Source organism: Entelurus aequoreus, linkage group LG09 (assembly GCF_033978785.1).
Source record: "Entelurus aequoreus isolate RoL-2023_Sb linkage group LG09, RoL_Eaeq_v1.1, whole genome shotgun sequence".
NCBI classification, from domain to species: Eukaryota; Metazoa; Chordata; class Actinopteri; order Syngnathiformes; family Syngnathidae; genus Entelurus; species Entelurus aequoreus.
In genome coordinates, this window is record NC_084739.1 from 68,464,649 (window position 1) to 68,486,506 (window position 21,858).

Sequence of the window (21,858 nt, forward strand, 5' to 3'; positions counted from 1 at the left end):
CAGAAAGACCGCGCCCCACACAGGAAGTGACGTCAGAAATATCGCGCCCCACACAGGAAGTGACACCAGTAAGACCGCGCCCCACACAGGAAGTGACGCCAGAAAGACCGAGCCCCACACAGGAAGTGACGCCAGAAAGACCGCGCTCCACACAGGAAGTGACGCCAGAAAGACCGCGACCCACACAGGAAGTGACGTCAGAAAGATTGCGCCCCACACAGGAAGTGACACCAGTAAGACTGCGCCCCACACAGGAAGTGACGCCAGAAAGAATGCGCCCCACACAGGAAGTGACGTCAGAAAGACCGCGTCCCACACAGGAAGTGACGCCAGAAAGACCGCGCCCCACACAGGAAGTGACGTCAGAAAGACCGCGCCCCACACAGGAAGTGACGCCAGAAAGACCGCGCCCCACACAGGAAGTGACGTCAGAAAGACCACGGCCCACACAGGAAGTGACGCCAGAAAGACCGCGCCCCACACAGGAAGTGACGCCAGAAAGGCCGCGCCCCACACAGGAAGTGACGCCAGAAAGACCGCGCCCCACACAGGAAGTGACGCCAGAAAGGCCGCGCCCCACACAGGAAGTGACACCAGAAAGACCGCGCCCCACACAGGAAGTGACGTCAGAAATATCGCGCCCCACACAGGAAGTGACACCAGTAAGACCGCGCCCCACACAGGAAGTGACGCCAGAAAGACCGAGCCCCACACAGGAAGTGACGCCAGAAAGACCGCGCTCCACACAGGAAGTGACACCAGAAAGACCGCGACCCACACAGGAAGTGACGTCAGAAAGATTGTGCCCCACACAGGAAGTTACACCAATAAGACTGCACCCCACACAGGAAGTGACGCCAGAAAGAATGCGCCCCACACAGGAAGTGACGTCAGAAAGACCGCGTCCCACACAGGAAGTGACGCCAGAAAGACCGTGCCCCACACAGGAAGTGACGTCAGAAAGACCGCGCCCCACACAGGAAGTGACGCCAGAAAGACCGCGCCCCACACAGGAAGTGACGTCAGAAAGACCACGGCCCACACAGGAAGTGACGCCAGAAAGACCGCGCCCCACACAGGAAGTGACGCCAGAAAAGCCGCGCCCCACACAGGAAGTGACGCCAGAAAGACCGCGCCCCACACAGGAAGTGACGCCAGAAAGACCGCACCCCACACAGGAAGTGACGTCAGAAAGACCGCGCCCCACACAGGAAGTGACGTCAGAAATATCGCGCCCCACACAGGAAGTGACACCAGTAAGACCGCGCCCCACACAGGAAGTGACGCCAGAAAGACCGAGCCCCACACAGGAAGTGACGCCAGAAAGACCGCGCTCCACACAGGAAGTGACGCCAGAAAGACCGCGACCCACCCAGGAAGTGACGTCAGAAAGATTGCGCCCCACACAGGAAGTGACACCAGTAAGACTGCGCCCCACACAGGAAGTGACGCCAGAAAGAATGCGCCCCACACAGGAAGTGATGTCAGAAAGACCGCGTCCCACACAGGAAGTGACGCCAGAAAGACCGCGCCCCACACAGGAAGTGACGTCAGAAAGACCGCGCCCCACACAGGAAGTGACGCCAGTAAGACCGCGCCCCACACAGGAAGTGACGCCAGAAAGACCGAGCCCCACACAGGAAGTGACGCCAGAAAAACCGCGCTCCACACAGGAAGTGATGCCAGAAAGACCGTGACCCACACAGGAAGTGACGTCAGAAAGATTGCGCCCCACACAGGAAGTGACACCAGTAAGACTGCGCCCCACACAGGAAGTGACGCCAGAAAGAATGCGCCCCACACAGGAAGTGACGTCAGAAAGACCGCGTCCCACACAGGAAGTGACGCCAGAAAGACCGCGCCCCACACAGGAAGTGACGCCAGAAAGACCACGGCCCACACAGGAAGTGACGCCAGAAAGACCGCCAGAAAGGCCGCGCCCCACACAGGAAGTGACGCCAGAAAGACCGCGCCCCACACAGGAAGTGACGCCAGAAAGACCGCACCCCACACAGGAAGTGACGTCAGAAAGACCGCGCCCCACACTGAATAATCACGTATTGTGCGTACTGGAGCTGCTCGCATAACGTGTGACTCCTCCCTTTAGAAGCAGCCTCAGCGATGTAACTAGGGAACTCCTAACCAGAATAAATAGAGGAGCGCGTGGGCTGTTCCTCAGAGCGTAGGGTGGAACTGTAACTGAGTGTGCAGCTCCATGCGTTCTCCTCATGAGCAAAATTGAACTCTGTCTCTGCCTGATTTAATAGATTGTTTAATAGATAGTTTGGTGCTTCAACCTGATTAATCAAGGTATCATCAAACCTTGAACGTTGATATCATTACTCGGGAAACATTGAAATGTTGCACAAATGTGTCCTGACCTCATACTTCTGTACTACTTTGGAGTTTCCTGAAGGCCTCAAGTGTCAAGTTTGTTTCCAGAAGACACATTCCAGTGCCACACAGGTGCTGACACATCCTGACCCGGACAGCCAAGGTCATGGACGAGTGAGTCCTCCTGTCACACCACGTGTGCACGCCAAAGACGGCGAGACGCGCTAAGCAGACTTGAAGGGGCGTCTCCTCGGCCGTCTGATGGACTTGACACTTTTCCACCTCTGTGCCATTTCTGCGAGGGCACTTTACGCCAAGCGTCACTCCGCATCAGCGGATCTGGATCCGGCCGAGGAGGCCCCGCCCGCCTCAGCACAACACGGGTCTGGTAATTGAGCAAAATGTGCGCGGGCCCGGGCCGAGGTGACAGCTGGGAGAGTGCAAAATGAGAGATCAAGTGGAATATTCCGGATGTTGCTTCTCCCAATCACTTCTTGGTGGGGAAAAAAAATGTATCAACTGCGAAGGTCTCCCGAAATCAAAACAACCAATTTGTGGTCGATGACTTTTTCCGAGAGCAGAAGAAAGAAGTCACTGGTTGGTGGAAGTTTGGAACCAAATGAGAACATCTGACATCTTCCTGGTCAGCTTGGTTTTCCTCTCCGGGACGTGGCAACGCTCCTCCAAGGGTGTAAGGGCTCGAAAGCCGAGACTACCTGTGCAATTATTGTCAGTTCCGGACTATTTTGCTACGCTTTGAACCACGCGGCTTGTAAATTGGTGTGGCTAATTTATGGATGTTTCTTTGCTGACGGCCATAATTCAACAAATAGCTATTAACACGCGAAGTCCCAGAGAAGGGTCAATTGACACTTTTACCTAGAAAACACACAAGAGGGTCATTTGACCCCTAGTCCCCCCTGTGGACACTCCTTTTGTTATGAAAATGTGGCTGTTAGTGGCACACGGCAGGGGGCCACTTGAGCCTGTGTGGGGGAGGGGACCTTACAGCTCAAGCTTTAGTTCTGAGGTAGGTTGTGTGTGTTTTTGCAAGGATCAACAGAATGAAGGGATCAACACTCTGACATTTATTGTTAAAAAAAATACAAAACAAAACATATTTACAAAGAATGAAAAAGCAACTGTTTTCCCAGTTTTGGTGTGGAGGGTTGTTGCAGAAGCAATTGTTATTTTTGTGTGCCAAAAATAGTTTAAAAAAAAAAATTTACAAAGAAAAAAGCATATTTACAAAGAATGAAAAACCATGTCCATGTAAACGTGACTGACATACATTTGAGCAGTCACTCACAATCCTGGCACTGCCATTGCTCCTTTCGGCATTTCCCACATGTATAATTTTTCTGTCTACCTAGACAAACTGCCCCTAACAGCCTCATTACCATAACAAAATGAGTGATTAGTGTATTCGGGAAAAGCGTCGGGCCAAATGACCCCTCTCTGGGTCTTCTAGGTAGACAGAAAAATGCTGGGACTTCTAGTGTTAATAGACGCTGAAATGGTGTGTTAGTGTTTGTGCCGTGGCGCCATTTTAGGACAAGTTTTCTGCTTTCAACCAGAGCATTTCTGTCTTCTTGCCGTCCATAACGTTTCTACTCTTATGTATTCTGCATTCGTTACTACTAACAACGTTTAAGTTTTACAATGTAACTAAAACAATTCCTACTTAATAAAGCGTCCCGTGTGTAATGTCTGTAGGAGTGTCTTCATGCATATTTGTACGTGCTATCTTAATGTAATCGAGCTAGGGTCGTTAGCATTAGCTAATATGTTAACAAATGTTTTAGTGTTATTACCTTTTCTTTGCTGACGGCCATAATTCAACAAATAGTTATTAATAGACGCTGAAAAGGTGTGTTAGTGTTTGTGCCGTGGCGCCATTTTTTGTTTTTTTGCTTTCAACCTGAGCCGTTCTAACTTCTTAACCGTCCATAACGTTTCTACTCTTATGGAGTCTGCATTCATTACTCCGAGCAACGTTTAAGTTTTACAATATAACTAAAACAATTCATACTTAATAACCCGTCCCATGTGTGATGTCAGTAGGAGTGTCTTCATGCATATTTGTACGTGCTATCTTAATGTAATCGAGCTAGGGTCGTTAGCATTAGCTAATATGTTAACAAATGTTTTAGTGTTATTACCTTTTCTTTGCTGACGGCCATAATTCCACAAATAGTTATCAATAGACGCTGAAAAGGTGTGTTAGTGTTTGTGCTATGGCGCCATTTTTTGTTTTTTTGCTTTCAACCTGAGCCGTTCTGTCTTCTTGCCGTCCATAACGTTTCTACTCTTATGTATTCTGCATTCGTTACTCCGAACAACGTTTAAGTTTTACAATGTAACTAAAACAATTCCTACTTAATAAAGCGTCCCGTGTGTAATGTCTGTAGGAGTGTCTTCATGCATATTTGTACGTGCTATCTTAATGTAATCGAGCTAGGGTCGTTAGCATTAGCTAATATGTTAACAAATGTTTTAGTGTTATTACCTTTTCTTTGCTGACGGCCATAATTCCACAAATAGTTATCAATAGACGCTGAAAAGGTGTGTTAGTGTTTGTGCTATGGCGCCATTTTTTGTTTTTTTGCTTTCAACCTGAGCCGTTCTGTCTTCTTGCCGTCCATAACGTTTCTACTCTTATGTATTCTGCATTCGTTACTCCGAACAACGTTTAAGTTTTACAATGTAACTAAAACAATTCCTACTTAATAAAGCGTCCCGTGTGTAATGTCTGTAGGAGTGTCTTCATGCATATTTGTACGTGCTATCTTAATGTAATCGAGCTAGGGTCGTTAGCATTAGCTAATATGTTAACAAATGTTTTAGTGTTATTACCTTTTCTTTGCTGACGGCCATAATTCAACAAATAGTTATTAATAGACGCTGAAAAGGTGTGTTAGTGTTTGTGCCGTGGCGCCATTTTTTGGTTTTTTGCTTTCAACCTGAGCCGTTCTAACTTCTTAACCGTCCATAACGTTTCTACTCTTATGGATTCTGCGTTTGTTACTCCAAGCAATGTTGAAGCTTTACAATATAACTAAAACAATTCCTACTTAATAAAGCGTCCCGTGTGTGATGTCAGTAGGAGTGTCTTCATGCATATTTGTACGTGCTATCTTAATGTAATCGAGCTAGGGTCGTTAGCATTAGCTAATATGTTAACAAATGTTTTAGTGTTATTACCTTTTCTTTGCTGACGGCCATAATTCAACAAATAGTTATTAAAAGACGCTGAAAATGTGTGTTAGTGTTTGTGCCGTGGCGCCATTTTTTGGTTTTTTGCTTTCAACCTGAGCCGTTCTAACTTCTTAACCGTCCATAACGTTTCTACTCTTATGGATTCTGCGTTTGTTACTCCAAGCAATGTTGAAGTTTTACAATATAACTAAAACAATTCCTACTTAATAAAGCGTCCCGTGTGTAATGTCAGTAGGAGTGTCTTCATGCATATTTGTACGTGCTATCTTAATGTAATCGTACTAGGGTCGTTAGCATTAGCTAATATGTTAACAAATGTTTTAGTGTTATTACCTTTTCTTTGCTAACGGCCATAATTCAACAAATAGCTATCGTTAGACACTGAAAAGGTGTGTTAGTGTTTGTGCTATGGCGCCATTTTTTAGTTTTTCTGCTTTCAACCTGAGCCGTTCTGTCTTCTTGCCGTCCATAACGTTTCTACTCTTATGTATTCTGCATTCGTTACTCCGAACAACGTTTAAGTTTTACAATACAACTAAAACAATTCATACTTACTAAAGCGTACCGTGTGTGATGTCAGTAGGAGTGTTTCCATGCATATTTGTACGTGCTATCTTAATGTAATCGAGCTAGGGTCGTTAGCATTAGCTAATATGCTAACATGTTAACGAGTGTCTGTGTTAGTGTTATTAACTTACTGTGGCATTCTTTTTGTGTTGTTTCATTGTCCTAAATTCACCAAAACATCACCGTGGCGATGACTTCTGTTTTGTTTGATCAGCCGCTTTACTGCCCTGTTACAGACATTGTTTGAAAACATTTAAGTTATGTAAATAAACATTTACTAAATATTTATATGTAAACAACTCATTTCACAACAAGTATATATCTGCAGCTAATATATAGAAAATATGTTTTTCTTCTAAAATTGAGTGGGTGTGGCTTATATACGGGCGTGCTCCATAGTGTCTACCTCACTCTTTCTGGGAGACGCCACCTGCTGTGAGAAAAAAATACATTCTTTTCTTGTTCTTCTTGATGTCTTCTTATCTTGTTCTCCACCCCTGCCACTACTTCCGCCTCGTTACATTTGATGAATGCTGATTTGGAAATATGAACTGTGTCGTTTCATCGTCCAGCCGTCAGTAATTGCTCAATATAAAGCTGCACTAAACTGCAGCGGGTGAAACTCAACTGGAAGAAATGTTGGAGTGCGATAGACAACTTCCAACTAGTCGGTGATTTAGTCTTTTCAAGGAAGTAGTCATCATTTAGTCTTTTCAAGGAACTAGTCATCATTTAGTCTTTTCAAGGTACTAGTCGGTGATTTAGTCTTTTCAAGGAACTAGTCATCATTTAGTCTTTTCAAGGTACTAGTCGGTGATTTAGTCTTTTCAAGGAACTAGTCTGTGATTTAGTCTTTTCAAGGAACTAGTCATCATTTAGTCTTTTCAAGGAACTAGTCAATCATTTAGTCTTTTCAAGGAACTAGTCAATGATTTAGTATTTTCAAGGAACTAGTCTGTGATTTAGTCTTTTCAAGGAACTAGTCATCATTTAGTCTTTTCAAGGAACTAGTCTGTGATTTAGTCTTTTCAAGGAACTAGTCATCATTTAGTCTTTTCAAGGAACTAATCTGTGATTTAGTCTTTTCAAGGAACTAGTCATCATTTAGTCTTTTCAAGGAACTAGTCTGTGATTTATTCTTTTCAAGGAACTAATCTGTGATTTAGTCTTTTCAAGGAACTAGTCAATCATTTAGTCTTTTCAAGGAACTAGTCATCATTTAGTATTTTCAAGGAACTAGTCTGTGATTTAGGCTTTTCAAGGAACTAGTCATCATTTAGTCTTTTCAAGGAATTAGTCTGTGATTTAGTCTTTTCAAGGAACTAATCATCATTTAGTCTTTTCTTGGAACTAGTCTGTGATTTAGTCTTTTCAAGGAACTAATCATCATTTAGTCTTTTCTTGGAACTAGTCTGTGATTAAGTCTTTTCAAGGAACTAGTCTGTGATTTAGTCTTTTCAATGAACTAGTCATCATTTAGTCTTTTCAAGGAACTAGTCTGTGATTTAGTCTTTTCAAGGAACTAGTCATCATTTAGTCTTTTCTTGGAACTAGTCTGTGATTTAGTCTTTTCAAGGAACTACTCTGTGATTTAGTCTTTTCAAGGAACTAGTCATCATTTAGTCTTTTCAAGGAACTAATCTGTGATTTAGTCTTTTCAAGGAACTAGTCATCATTTAGTCTTTTCAAGGAACTAGTCTGTGATTTATTCTTTTCAAGGAACTAATCTGTGATTTAGTCTTTTCAAGGAACTAGTCAATCATTTAGTCTTTTCAAGGAACTAGTCATCATTTAGTATTTTCAAGGAACTAGTCTGTGATTTAGGCTTTTCAAGGAACTAGTCATCATTTAGTCTTTTCAAGGAATTAGTCTGTGATTTAGTCTTTTCAAGGAACTAATCATCATTTAGTCTTTTCTTGGAACTAGTCTGTGATTTAGTCTTTTCAAGGAACTAATCATCATTTAGTCTTTTCTTGGAACTAGTCTGTGATTAAGTCTTTTCAAGGAACTAGTCTGTGATTTAGTCTTTTCAATGAACTAGTCATCATTTAGTCTTTTCAAGGAACTAGTCTGTGATTTAGTCTTTTCAAGGAACTAGTCATCATTTAGTCTTTTCTTGGAACTAGTCTGTGATTTAGTCTTTTCAAGGAACTAGTCGGTGATTTAGTCTTTTCAAAGAACTAGTCATCATTTAGTCTTCTCAAGGAACTAGTCTGTGATTTAGTCTTTTCAAGGAACTAGTCGGTGATTTAGTCTTTTCAAGGAACTAGTCTGTGATTTAGTCTTTTCAAGGAACTAAACTGTGATTTAGTCTTTTCAAGGAACTAGTCGGTGATTTAGTCTTTTCAAGGAAGTAGTCATCATTTAGTCTTTCAAGGAACTAGTCTGTGATTTAGTCTTTTCAAGGAACTAGTCATCATTTAGTCTTTTCAAGGAACTAGTCTGTGATTTAGTCTTTTCAAGGAACTAGTCGGTGATTTAGTCTTTTCAAGGAACTAGTCTGTGATTTAGTCTTTTCAAGGAACTAGTCTGTGATTTAGTCTTTTCAAATAACTAGTCATCATTTAGTCTTTTCAAGGAACTAAACTGTGATTTAGTCTTTTCAAGGAACTAGTCGGTGATTTAGTCTTTTCAAGGAAGTAGTCATCATTTAGTCTTTCAAGGAACTAGTCTGTGATTTAGTCTTTTCAAGGAACTAGTCATCATTTAGTCTTTTCAAAGTACTAGGCGGTGATTTAGTCTTTTCAAGGAACTAGTCAATTATTTAGTCTTTTCAAGGAACTAATCTGTGATTTAGTCTTCTCAAGGAACTAGTCTGTGATTTAGTATTTTCAAGGAACTAGTCAGTGATTTAGTCTTTTCAAGGAACTAATCTGTGATTTAGTCTTCTCAAGGAACTAGTCAATGATTTAGTCTTTTCAAGGAACTAGTCTGTGATTTAGTCTTTTCAAGGAACTAGTCGGTGATTTAGTCTTTTCAAGGAACTAGTCTGTGATATAGTCTTTTCAAGGAACTAGACGGTGATTTAGTCTGTTCAAGGAACTAGTCAGTGATTTAGTCTTTTGAAGGAACTAGTCTGTGATTTAGTCTTTTCAAGGAACTAATCTGTGATTTAGTCTTTTCAAGGAACTAGTCAATCATTTAGTCTTTTCAAGGAACTAGTCAATGATTTAGTATTTTCAAGGAACTAGTCTGTGATTTAGTCTTTTCAAGGAACTAGTCATCATTTAGTCTTTTCAAGGAACTAGTCTGTGATTTAGTCTTTTCAAGGAACTAGTCATCATTTAGTCTTTTCAAGGAACTAATCTGTGATTTAGTCTTTTCAAGGAACTAGTCATCATTTAGTCTTTTCAAGGAACTAGTCTGTGATTTATTCTTTTCAAGGAACTAATCTGTGATTTAGTCTTTTCAAGGAACTAGTCAATCATTTAGTCTTTTCAAGGAACTAGTCATCATTTAGTATTTTCAAGGAACTAGTCTGTGATTTAGGCTTTTCAAGGAACTAGTCATCATTTAGTCTTTTCAAGGAATTAGTCTGTGATTTAGTCTTTTCAAGGAACTAATCATCATTTAGTCTTTTCTTGGAACTAGTCTGTGATTTAGTCTTTTCAAGGAACTAATCATCATTTAGTCTTTTCTTGGAACTAGTCTGTGATTAAGTCTTTTCAAGGAACTAGTCTGTGATTTAGTCTTTTCAATGAACTAGTCATCATTTAGTCTTTTCAAGGAACTAGTCTGTGATTTAGTCTTTTCAAGGAACTAGTCATCATTTAGTCTTTTCTTGGAACTAGTCTGTGATTTAGTCTTTTCAAGGAACTACTCTGTGATTTAGTCTTTTCAAGGAACTAGTCATCATTTAGTCTTTTCAAGGAACTAATCTGTGATTTAGTCTTTTCAAGGAACTAGTCATCATTTAGTCTTTTCAAGGAACTAGTCTGTGATTTATTCTTTTCAAGGAACTAATCTGTGATTTAGTCTTTTCAAGGAACTAGTCAATCATTTAGTCTTTTCAAGGAACTAGTCATCATTTAGTATTTTCAAGGAACTAGTCTGTGATTTAGGCTTTTCAAGGAACTAGTCATCATTTAGTCTTTTCAAGGAATTAGTCTGTGATTTAGTCTTTTCAAGGAACTAATCATCATTTAGTCTTTTCTTGGAACTAGTCTGTGATTTAGTCTTTTCAAGGAACTAATCATCATTTAGTCTTTTCTTGGAACTAGTCTGTGATTAAGTCTTTTCAAGGAACTAGTCTGTGATTTAGTCTTTTCAATGAACTAGTCATCATTTAGTCTTTTCAAGGAACTAGTCTGTGATTTAGTCTTTTCAAGGAACTAGTCATCATTTAGTCTTTTCTTGGAACTAGTCTGTGATTTAGTCTTTTCAAGGAACTAGTCGGTGATTTAGTCTTTTCAAAGAACTAGTCATCATTTAGTCTTCTCAAGGAACTAGTCTGTGATTTAGTCTTTTCAAGGAACTAGTCGGTGATTTAGTCTTTTCAAGGAACTAGTCTGTGATTTAGTCTTTTCAAGGAACTAAACTGTGATTTAGTCTTTTCAAGGAACTAGTCGGTGATTTAGTCTTTTCAAGGAAGTAGTCATCATTTAGTCTTTCAAGGAACTAGTCTGTGATTTAGTCTTTTCAAGGAACTAGTCATCATTTAGTCTTTTCAAGGAACTAGTCTGTGATTTAGTCTTTTCAAGGAACTAGTCGGTGATTTAGTCTTTTCAAGGAACTAGTCTGTGATTTAGTCTTTTCAAGGAACTAGTCTGTGATTTAGTCTTTTCAAATAACTAGTCATCATTTAGTCTTTTCAAGGAACTAAACTGTGATTTAGTCTTTTCAAGGAACTAGTCGGTGATTTAGTCTTTTCAAGGAAGTAGTCATCATTTAGTCTTTCAAGGAACTAGTCTGTGATTTAGTCTTTTCAAGGAACTAGTCATCATTTAGTCTTTTCAAAGTACTAGGCGGTGATTTAGTCTTTTCAAGGAACTAGTCAATTATTTAGTCTTTTCAAGGAACTAATCTGTGATTTAGTCTTCTCAAGGAACTAGTCTGTGATTTAGTATTTTCAAGGAACTAGTCAGTGATTTAGTCTTTTCAAGGAACTAATCTGTGATTTAGTCTTCTCAAGGAACTAGTCAATGATTTAGTCTTTTCAAGGAACTAGTCTGTGATTTAGTCTTTTCAAGGAACTAGTCGGTGATTTAGTCTTTTCAAGGAACTAGTCTGTGATATAGTCTTTTCAAGGAACTAGACGGTGATTTAGTCTGTTCAAGGAACTAGTCAGTGATTTAGTCTTTTGAAGGAACTAGTCTGTGATTTAGTCTTTTCAAGGAACTAATCTGTGATTTAGTCTTTTCAAGGAACTAGTCAGTGATTTAGTCTTCTCAAGGAACTAGTCATCATTTAGTCTTTTCAAGGAACTAGTCAATGATTTAGTCTTTTCAAGGAACTAGTCTGTGATTTAGTCTTTTCAAGGAACTAGTCAATCATTTAGTCTTTTCAAGGAACTAGTCATCATTTAGTCTTTTCAAGGAATTAGTCTGTGATTTAGTCTTTTCAATGAACTAATCATCATTTAGTCTTTTCTTGGAACTAGTCTGTGATTTAGTCTTTTCAAGGAACTAATCATCATTTAGTCTTTTCTTGGAACTAGTCTGTGATTAAGTCTTTTCAAGGAACTAGTCTGTGATTTAGTCTTTTCAATGAACTAGTCATCATTTAGTCTTTTCAAGGAACTAGTCTGTGATTTAGTCTTTTCAAGGAACTAGTCATCATTTAGTCTTTTCTTGGAACTAGTCTGTGATTTAGTCTTTTCAAGGAACTAGTCGGTGATTTAGTCTTTTCAAAGAACTAGTCATCATTTAGTCTTCTCAAGGAACTAGTCTGTGATTTAGTCTTTTCAAGGAACTAGTCGGTGATTTAGTCTTTTCAAGGAACTAATCTGTGATTTAGTCTTTTCAAGGAACTAAACTGTGATTTAGTCTTTTCAAGGAACTAGTCGGTGATTTAGTCTTTTCAAGGAAGTAGTCATCATTTAGTCTTTCAAGGAACTAGTCTGTGATTTAGTCTTTTCAAGGAACTAGTCATCATTTAGTCTTTTCAAGGAACTAGTCTGTGATTTAGTCTTTTCAAGGAACTAGTCGGTGATTTAGTCTTTTCAAGGAACTAGTCTGTGATTTAGTCTTTTCAAGGAACTAGTCTGTGATTTAGTCTTTTCAAATAACTAGTCATCATTTAGTCTTTTCAAGGAACTAAACTGTGATTTAGTCTTTTCAAGGAACTAGTCGGTGATTTAGTCTTTTCAAGGAAGTAGTCATCATTTAGTCTTTCAAGGAACTAGTCTGTGATTTAGTCTTTTCAAGGAACTAGTCATCATTTAGTCTTTTCAAAGTACTAGGCGGTGATTTAGTCTTTTCAAGGAACTAGTCAATTATTTAGTCTTTTCAAGGAACTAATCTGTGATTTAGTCTTCTCAAGGAACTAGTCTGTGATTTAGTATTTTCAAGGAACTAGTCAGTGATTTAGTCTTTTCAAGGAACTAATCTGTGATTTAGTCTTCTCAAGGAACTAGTCAATGATTTAGTCTTTTCAAGGAACTAGTCTGTGATTTAGTCTTTTCAAGGAACTAGTCGGTGATTTAGTCTTTTCAAGGAACTAGTCTGTGATATAGTCTTTTCAAGGAACTAGACGGTGATTTAGTCTGTTCAAGGAACTAGTCAGTGATTTAGTCTTTTGAAGGAACTAGTCTGTGATTTAGTCTTTTCAAGGAACTAATCTGTGATTTAGTCTTTTCAAGGAACTAGTCAGTGATTTAGTCTTCTCAAGGAACTAGTCATCATTTAGTCTTTTCAAGGAACTAGTCAATGATTTAGTCTTTTCAAGGAACTAGTCTGTGATTTAGTCTTTTCAAGGAACTAGTCAATCATTTAGTCTTTTCAAGGAACTAGTCATCATTTAGTCTTTTCAAGGAACTAGTCAGTGATTTAGTCTTCTCAAGGAACTAGTCATCATTTAGTCTTTTCAAGGAACTAGTCAATGATTTAGTCTTTTCAAGGAACTAGTCTGTGATTTAGTCTTTTCAAGGAACTAGTCAATCATTTAGTCTTTTCAAGGAACTAGTCATCATTTAGTCTTTTCAAGGAATTAGTCTGTGATTTAGTCTTTTCAAGGAACTAATCATCATTTAGTCTTTTCTTGGAACTAGTCTGTGATTTAGTCTTTTCAAGGAACTAATCATCATTTAGTCTTTTTTTGGAACTAGTCTGTGATTAAGTCTTTTCAAGGAACTAGTCTGTGATTTAGTCTTTTCAATGAACTAGTCATCATTTAGTCTTTTCAAGGAACTAGTCTGTGATTTAGTCTTTTCAAGGAACTAGTCATCATTTAGTCTTTTCTTGGAACTAGTCTGTGATTTAGTCTTTTCAAGGAACTAGTCGGTGATTTAGTCTTTTCAAAGAACTAGTCATCATTTAGTCTTCTCAAGGAACTAGTCTGTGATTTAGTCTTTTCAAGGAACTAGTCGGTGATTTAGTCTTTTCAAGGAACTAGTCTGTGATTTAGTCTTTTCAAGGAACTAAACTGTGATTTAGTCTTTTCAAGGAACTAGTCGGTGATTTAGTCTTTTCAAGGAAGTAGTCATCATTTAGTCTTTCAAGGAACTAGTCTGTGATTTAGTCTTTTCAAGGAACTAGTCATCATTTAGTCTTTTCAAGGAACTAGTCTGTGATTTAGTCTTTTCAAGGAACTAGTCAGTGATTTAGTCTTTTCAAGGAACTAGTCTGTGATTTAGTCTTTTCAAGGAACTAGTCTGTGATTTAGTCTTTTCAAATAACTAGTCATCATTTAGTCTTTTCAAGGAACTAAACTGTGATTTAGTCTTTTCAAGGAACTAGTCGGTGATTTAGTCTTTTCAAGGAAGTAGTCATCATTTAGTCTTTCAAGGAACTAGTCTGTGATTTAGTCTTTTCAAGGAACTAGTCATCATTTAGTCTTTTCAAAGTACTAGGCGGTGATTTAGTCTTTTCAAGGAACTAGTCAATTATTTAGTCTTTTCAAGGAACTAATCTGTGATTTAGTCTTCTCAAGGAACTAGTCTGTGATTTAGTATTTTCAAGGAACTAGTCAGTGATTTAGTCTTTTCAAGGAACTAATCTGTGATTTAGTCTTCTCAAGGAACTAGTCAATGATTTAGTCTTTTCAAGGAACTAGTCTGTGATTTAGTCTTTTCAAGGAACTAGTCGGTGATTTAGTCTTTTCAAGGAACTAGTCTGTGATATAGTCTTTTCAAGGAACTAGACGGTGATTTAGTCTGTTCAAGGAACTAGTCAGTGATTTAGTCTTTTGAAGGAACTAGTCTGTGATTTAGTCTTTTCAAGGAACTAATCTGTGATTTAGTCTTTTCAAGGAACTAGTCAGTGATTTAGTCTTCTCAAGGAACTAGTCATCATTTAGTCTTTTCAAGGAACTAGTCAATGATTTAGTCTTTTCAAGGAACTAGTCTGTGATTTAGTCTTTTCAAGGAACTAGTCAATCATTTAGTCTTTTCAAGGAACTAGTCATCATTTAGTCTTTTCAAGGAATTAGTCTGTGATTTAGTCTTTTCAAGGAACTAATCATCATTTAGTCTTTTCTTGGAACTAGTCTGTGATTTAGTCTTTTCAAGGAACTAATCATCATTTAGTCTTTTCTTGGAACTAGTCTGTGATTAAGTCTTTTCAAGGAACTAGTCTGTGATTTAGTCTTTTCAATGAACTAGTCATCATTTAGTCTTTTCAAGGAACTAGTCTGTGATTTAGTCTTTTCAAGGAACTAGTCATCATTTAGTCTTTTCTTGGAACTAGTCTGTGATTTAGTCTTTTCAAGGAACTAGTCGGTGATTTAGTCTTTTCAAAGAACTAGTCATCATTTAGTCTTCTCAAGGAACTAGTCTGTGATTTAGTCTTTTCAAGGAACTAGTCGGTGATTTAGTCTTTTCAAGGAACTAGTCTGTGATTTAGTCTTTTCAAGGAACTAAACTGTGATTTAGTCTTTTCAAGGAACTAGTCGGTGATTTAGTCTTTTCAAGGAAGTAGTCATCATTTAGTCTTTCAAGGAACTAGTCTGTGATTTAGTCTTTTCAAGGAACTAGTCATCATTTAGTCTTTTCAAGGAACTAGTCTGTGATTTAGTCTTTTCAAGGAACTAGTCGGTGATTTAGTCTTTTCAAGGAACTAGTCTGTGATTTAGTCTTTTCAAGGAACTAGTCTGTGATTTAGTCTTTTCAAATAACTAGTCATCATTTAGTCTTTTCAAGGAACTAAACTGTGATTTAGTCTTTTCAAGGAACTAGTCGGTGATTTAGTCTTTTCAAGGAAGTAGTCATCATTTAGTCTTTCAAGGAACTAGTCTGTGATTTAGTCTTTTCAAGGAACTAGTCATCATTTAGTCTTTTCAAAGTACTAGGCGGTGATTTAGTCTTTTCAAGGAACTAGTCAATTATTTAGTCTTTTCAAGGAACTAATCTGTGATTTAGTCTTCTCAAGGAACTAGTCCGTGATTTAGTATTTTCAAGGAACTAGTCAGTGATTTAGTCTTTTCAAGGAACTAATCTGTGATTTAGTCTTCTCAAGGAACTAGTCAATGATTTAGTCTTTTCAAGGAACTAGTCTGTGATTTAGTCTTTTCAAGGAACTAGTCTGTGATATAGTCTTTTCAAGGAACTAGTCTGTGATATAGTCTTTTCAAGGAACTAGACGGTGATTTAGTCTGTTCAAGGAACTAGTCAGTGATTTAGTCTTTTGAAGGAACTAGTCTGTGATTTAGTCTTTTCAAGGAACTAATCTGTGATTTAGTCTTTTCAAGGAACTAGTCAGTGATTTAGTCTTCTCAAGGAACTAGTCATCATTTAGTCTTTTCAAGGAACTAGTCAATGATTTAGTCTTTTCAAGGAACTAGTCTGTGATTTAGTATTTTCAAGGAACTAGTCAGTGATTTAGTCTTTTCAAGGAACTAATCCGTGATTTCGTCTTCTCAAGGAACTAGTCATCATTTAGTCTTTTCAAGGAACTAGTCAATGATTTAGTCTTTTCAAGGAACTAATCTGTGATTTAGTCTTCTCAAGGAACTAGTCATCATTTAGTCTTTTCAAGGAACTAGTCAATGATTTAGTCTTTTCAAGGAACTAATCTGTGATTTAGTCTTCTCAAGGAACTAGTCATCATTTAGTCTTTTCAAGGAACTAGTCAATGATTTAGTCTTTTCAAGGAACTAATCTGTGATTTAGTCTTCTCAAGGAACTAGTCTGTGATTTAGTATTTTCAAGGAACTAGTCAGTGATTTAGTCTTCTCAAGGAACTAGTCGGTGATTTAGTCTTTTCAAGGAACTAGTCAGTGATTTAGTCTTCTCAAGGAACTAGTCAGTGATTTAGTCTTCTCAAGGAACTAGTCAGTGATTTAGTCTTCTCAAGGAACTAGTCTGTGATTTAGTCTTTTCAAGGGACTAGTCGGTGATTTAGTCTTTTCAAGGAACTAGTCAGTGATTTAGTCTTCTCAAGGAACTAGTCGGTGATTTAGTCTTTTCAAGGAACTAGTCTGTGATTTAGTCTTCTCAAGGAACTAGTCAGTGATTTAGTCTTCTCAAGGAACTAGTCGGTGATTTAGTCTTCTCAAGGAACTAGTCGGTGATTTAGTCTTTTCAAGGAAGTAGTCATCATTTAGTCTTTCAAGGAACTAGTCTGTGATTTAGTCTTTTCAAGGAACTAGTCATCATTTAGTCTTTTCAAGGAACTAGTCTGTGATTTAGTCTTTTCAAGGAACTAGTCGGTGATTTAGTCTTTTCAAGGAACTAGTCTGTGATTTAGTCTTTTCAAGGAACTAGTCTGTGATTTAGTCTTTTCAAATAACTAGTCATCATTTAGTCTTTTCAAGGAACTAAACTGTGATTTAGTCTTTTCAAGGAACTAGTCGGTGATTTAGTCTTTTCAAGGAAGTAGTCATCATTTAGTCTTTCAAGGAACTAGTCTGTGATTTAGTCTTTTCAAGGAACTAGTCATCATTTAGTCTTTTCAAAGTACTAGGCGGTGATTTAGTCTTTTCAAGGAACTAGTCAATTATTTAGTCTTTTCAAGGAACTAATCTGTGATTTAGTCTTCTCAAGGAACTAGTCTGTGATTTAGTATTTTCAAGGAACTAGTCAGTGATTTAGTCTTTTCAAGGAACTAATCTGTGATTTAGTCTTCTCAAGGAACTAGTCAATGATTTAGTCTTTTCAAGGAACTAGTCTGTGATTTAGTCTTTTCAAGGAACTAGTCGGTGATTTAGTCTTTTCAAGGAACTAGTCTGTGATATAGTCTTTTCAAGGAACTAGACGGTGATTTAGTCTGTTCAAGGAACTAGTCAGTGATTTAGTCTTTTGAAGGAACTAGTCTGTGATTTAGTCTTTTCAAGGAACTAATCTGTGATTTAGTCTTTTCAAGGAACTAGTCAGTGATTTAGTCTTCTCAAGGAACTAGTCATCATTTAGTCTTTTCAAGGAACTAGTCAATGATTTAGTCTTTTCAAGGAACTAGTCTGTGATTTAGTATTTTCAAGGAACTAGTCAGTGATTTAGTCTTTTCAAGGAACTAATCCGTGATTTAGTCTTCTCAAGGAACTAGTCATCATTTAGTCTTTTCAAGGAACTAGTCAATGATTTAGTCTTTTCAAGGAACTAATCTGTGATTTAGTCTTCTCAAGGAACTAGTCATCATTTAGTCTTTTCAAGGAACTAGTCAATGATTTAGTCTTTTCAAGGAACTAATCTGTGATTTAGTCTTCTCAAGGAACTAGTCATCATTTAGTCTTTTCAAGGAACTAGTCAATGATTTAGTCTTTTCAAGGAACTAATCTGTGATTTAGTCTTCTCAAGGAACTAGTCTGTGATTTAGTATTTTCAAGGAACTAGTCAGTGATTTAGTCTTCTCAAGGAACTAGTCGGTGATTTAGTCTTTTCAAGGAACTAGTCAGTGATTTAGTCTTCTCAAGGAACTAGTCAGTGATTTAGTCTTCTCAAGGAACTAGTCAGTGATTTAGTCTTCTCAAGGAACTAGTCTGTGATTTAGTCTTTTCAAGGGACTAGTCGGTGATTTAGTCTTTTCAAGGAACTAGTCAGTGATTTAGTCTTCTCAAGGAACTAGTCGGTGATTTAGTCTTTTCAAGGAACTAGTCTGTGATTTAGTCTTCTCAAGGAACTAGTCAGTGATTTAGTCTTCTCAAGGAACTAGTCGGTGATTTAGTCTTCTCAAAGAACTAGTCAGTGATTTAGTCTTCTCAAGGAACTAGTCTGTGATTTAGTCTTTTCAAGGAACTAGTCGGTGATTTAGTCTTTTCAAGGTACTAGTCTTTGATTTAGTCTTTTCAAGGAAGTAGTCATCATTTAGTCTTTCAGAGAACTAGTCGGTGATTTAGTCTTCTCAAGGAACTAGTCAATGATTTAGTCTTTTCAAGGAACTAATCTGTGATTTAGTCTTCTCAAGGAACTAGTCTGTGATTTAGTCTTTTCAAGGAACTAGTCGGTGATTTAGTCTTTTCAAGGAACTAGTCGGTGATTTAGTATTTTCAAGGAACTAGTCAGTGATTTAGTCTTTTCAAGGAACTAATCTGTGATTTAGTCTTCTCAAGGAACTAGTCATCATTTAGTCTTTTCAAGGAACTAATCTGTGATTTAGTCTTCTCAAGGAACTAGTCTGTGATTTAGTCTTTTCAAGGAACTAGTCGGTGATTTAGTATTTTCAAGGAACTAGTCAGTGATTTAGTCTTTTCAAGGAACTAATCTGTGATTTAGTCTTCTCAAGGAAATAGTCATCTTTTAGTCTTTTCAAGGAACTAATCTGTGATTTAGTCTTCTCAAGGAACTAGTCTGTGATTTAGTCTTTTCAAGGAACTAGTCGGTGATTTAGTCTTTTCAAGGAACTAGTCTGTGATTTAGTATTTTCAAGGAACTAGTCAGTGATTTAGTCTTTTCAAGGAACTAATCTGTGATTTAGTCTTCTCAAGGAACTAGTCATCATTTAGTCTTTTCAAGGAACTAGTCAATGATTTAGTCTTTTCAAGGAACTAATCTGTGATTTAGTCTTCTCAAGGAACTAGTCATCATTTAGTCTTTTCAAGGAACTAGTCAATGATTTAGTCTTTTCAAGGAACTAATCTGTGATTTAGTCTTCTCAAGGAACTAGTCTGTGATTTAGTATTTTCAAGGAACTAGTCAGTGATTTAGTCTTCTCAAGGAACTAGTCGGTGATTTAGTCTTTTCAAGGAACTAGTCTGTGATTTAGTCTTCTCAAGGAACTAGTCAGTGATTTAGTCTTCTCAAGGAACTAGTCTGTGATTTAGTCTTCTCAAGGAACTAGTCAGTGATTTAGTCTTCTCAAGGAACTAGTCTGTGATTTAGTCTTTTCAAGGAACTAGTCGGTGATTTAGTCTTTTCAAGGAAGTAGTCATCATTTAGTCTTTCAAGGAACTAGTCGGTGATTTAGTCTTCTCAAGGAACTAGTCAATGATTTAGTCTTCTCAAGGAACTAGTCTGTGATTTAGTCTTTTCAAGGAACTAGTCGGTGATTTAGTCTTTTCAAGGAACTAGTCGGTGATTTAGTCTTTTCAAGGAACTAATCTGTGATTTAGTCTTTTCAAGGAACTAGTCGGTGAATTAGTCTTTTCAAGGAACTAGTCGGTGATTTAGTCTTTTCAAGGAAGTAGTCATCATTTAGTCTTTCAAGGAACTAGTCGGTGATTTAGTCTTCTCAAGGAACTAGTCAATGATTTACTCTTTTCAAGGAACTAATCTGTGATTTAGTCTTCTCAAGGAACTAGTCTGTGATTTAGTCTTTTCAAGGAACTAGTCGGTGATTTAGTTTTTTCAAGGAACTAGTCGGTGATTTAGTCTTTTCAAGGAAGTAGTCATCATTTAGTCTTTCAAGGAACTAGTCTGTGATTTAGTCTTTTCAAGGAACTAGTCATCATTTAGTCTTTTCAAAGTACTAGTCAGTGATTTAGTCTTCTCAAGGAACTAGTCAATGATTTAGTCTTTTCAAGGAACTAATCTGTGATTTAGTCTTCTCAAGGAACTAGTCTGTGATTTAGTCTTCTCAAGGAACTAGTCATCATTTAGTCTTTTCAAGGAACTAGTCTGTGATTTAGTCTTTTCAAGGAACTAGTCAATCATTTAGTCTTTTCAAGGAACTAGTCTGTGATTTAGTCACACTCTCAAACTTTATTGCACAGTCATGCTCTTTATGGCCACTAGAGGCAGCAGTGAGTTTTGTCATGCGCCATTGTTTATGGCAGTAAATCAAATGTAAACATGAATAATAACTCAAAGTGTATTAGAAGATCATTCCTATTTTTAGGTATTTCACTTTAAACAATTTTATTTATTTTTAGTAATATTTTTTAATTAAGATGTGTGCATGTAGTTAATATGGTGATGAATATTAAACATAACATGAATGAAATAATGTAATATATTGAAAATATAATACATTTGAGGTATTTCATTTATTTTTTAGTAATTATTGCATTCAATTGTCATGTTGGACATGTCATTGTAAATAAACTATGCTAATGAATATTAAATATAACATGAATCTTTTGATGGATTTAAGGTAACTTGGAATATTTCTTTTAGTGATTATTACATTGTTGTAATACATGAGTAGTCCACATGTAGTTAGCATGTATCAAACATATCAATAACATGACTTTTAATCATAGTTTTGTTCAATTTAATTGATGATTGATGAAATATATTTTAGTGGTGAAGTATTTGGAATTAAAAGTAGTTTTTTATGGCCCTAACAACAAATGTAATTCAGTCTCTGCCCTCTAGGGGGCGCATTGACTCGAAGCACCATCTTTTATTCAAATGTTGTTCTTCCGATTTGAGGTCCAAAAAAAAAGAGAGCTTGAAAAGTGCATGTAGTTTACCTGTAGTTTACCATGTTTCACCTGTAGTTAACCATGTTTCACCTGTACTTTACCATGTTTCATGTGTAGTTTACCATGTTTCACCTGTACTTTACCATGTTTCACCTGTAGTTTACCATGTTTCACCTGTAGTTTACTATGTTTCACCTGTAGTTTACTATGTTTCACCTGTAGTTGACCATGTTTCACCTATAGTTTACCTTGTCTCACCTGTAGTTTGCCATGTTTCACCTGTAGTTCACCATTTTTCACCTGTAGTTGACTATGTTTCACGTGTAATTTACTATGTTTCACGTGTAATTTACTGTTTCACCTGTAGTTTACCATGTTTCACCTGTAGTTTACTATGTTTAACCTGCAGTTTACCATGTTTCACCTGTACTTTACCATGTTTCACCTGTAGTTTACTGTTTCACCTGTAGTTTACTATGTTTTACCTGTAGTTTACTATGTTTCACATGTAGTTTACCATGTTTCACCTGTAGTTTACCATGTTTTACATGTAGTTTACCATGTTTTACCTGTAGTTTACCATGTTTCACCTGTAGTTTACCATGTTTCACCTGTAATTTACTATATTTCCCCTGTAGTTTACTATGTTTCACCTGTAGTTTACCATGTTTAACCTGTAGTTTACCATGTTTCACCTGTAATTTACTATATTTCACCTGTAGTTTACTATGTTTCACCTGTAGTTTACCATGTTTAACCTGTAGTTTACCATGTTTCACTTGTAATTTACTTTGTTTCACCTGTAGTTTACTATGTTTCACCTGTAGTTTACTATGTTTTACCTGT

At 37.5% G+C, this 21,858-nt stretch overlaps 1 protein-coding gene across 1 annotated transcript in view; it reads right to left on the bottom strand.

Moving 5' to 3' along the window:
- LOC133657656 (glutamate receptor ionotropic, delta-1-like) overlaps positions 1–21,858 on the bottom strand; it is a 1,080,304-nt gene that overhangs the window by 264,712 nt on the left and 793,734 nt on the right. The gene's annotated exons all lie outside the window — the stretch shown is intronic.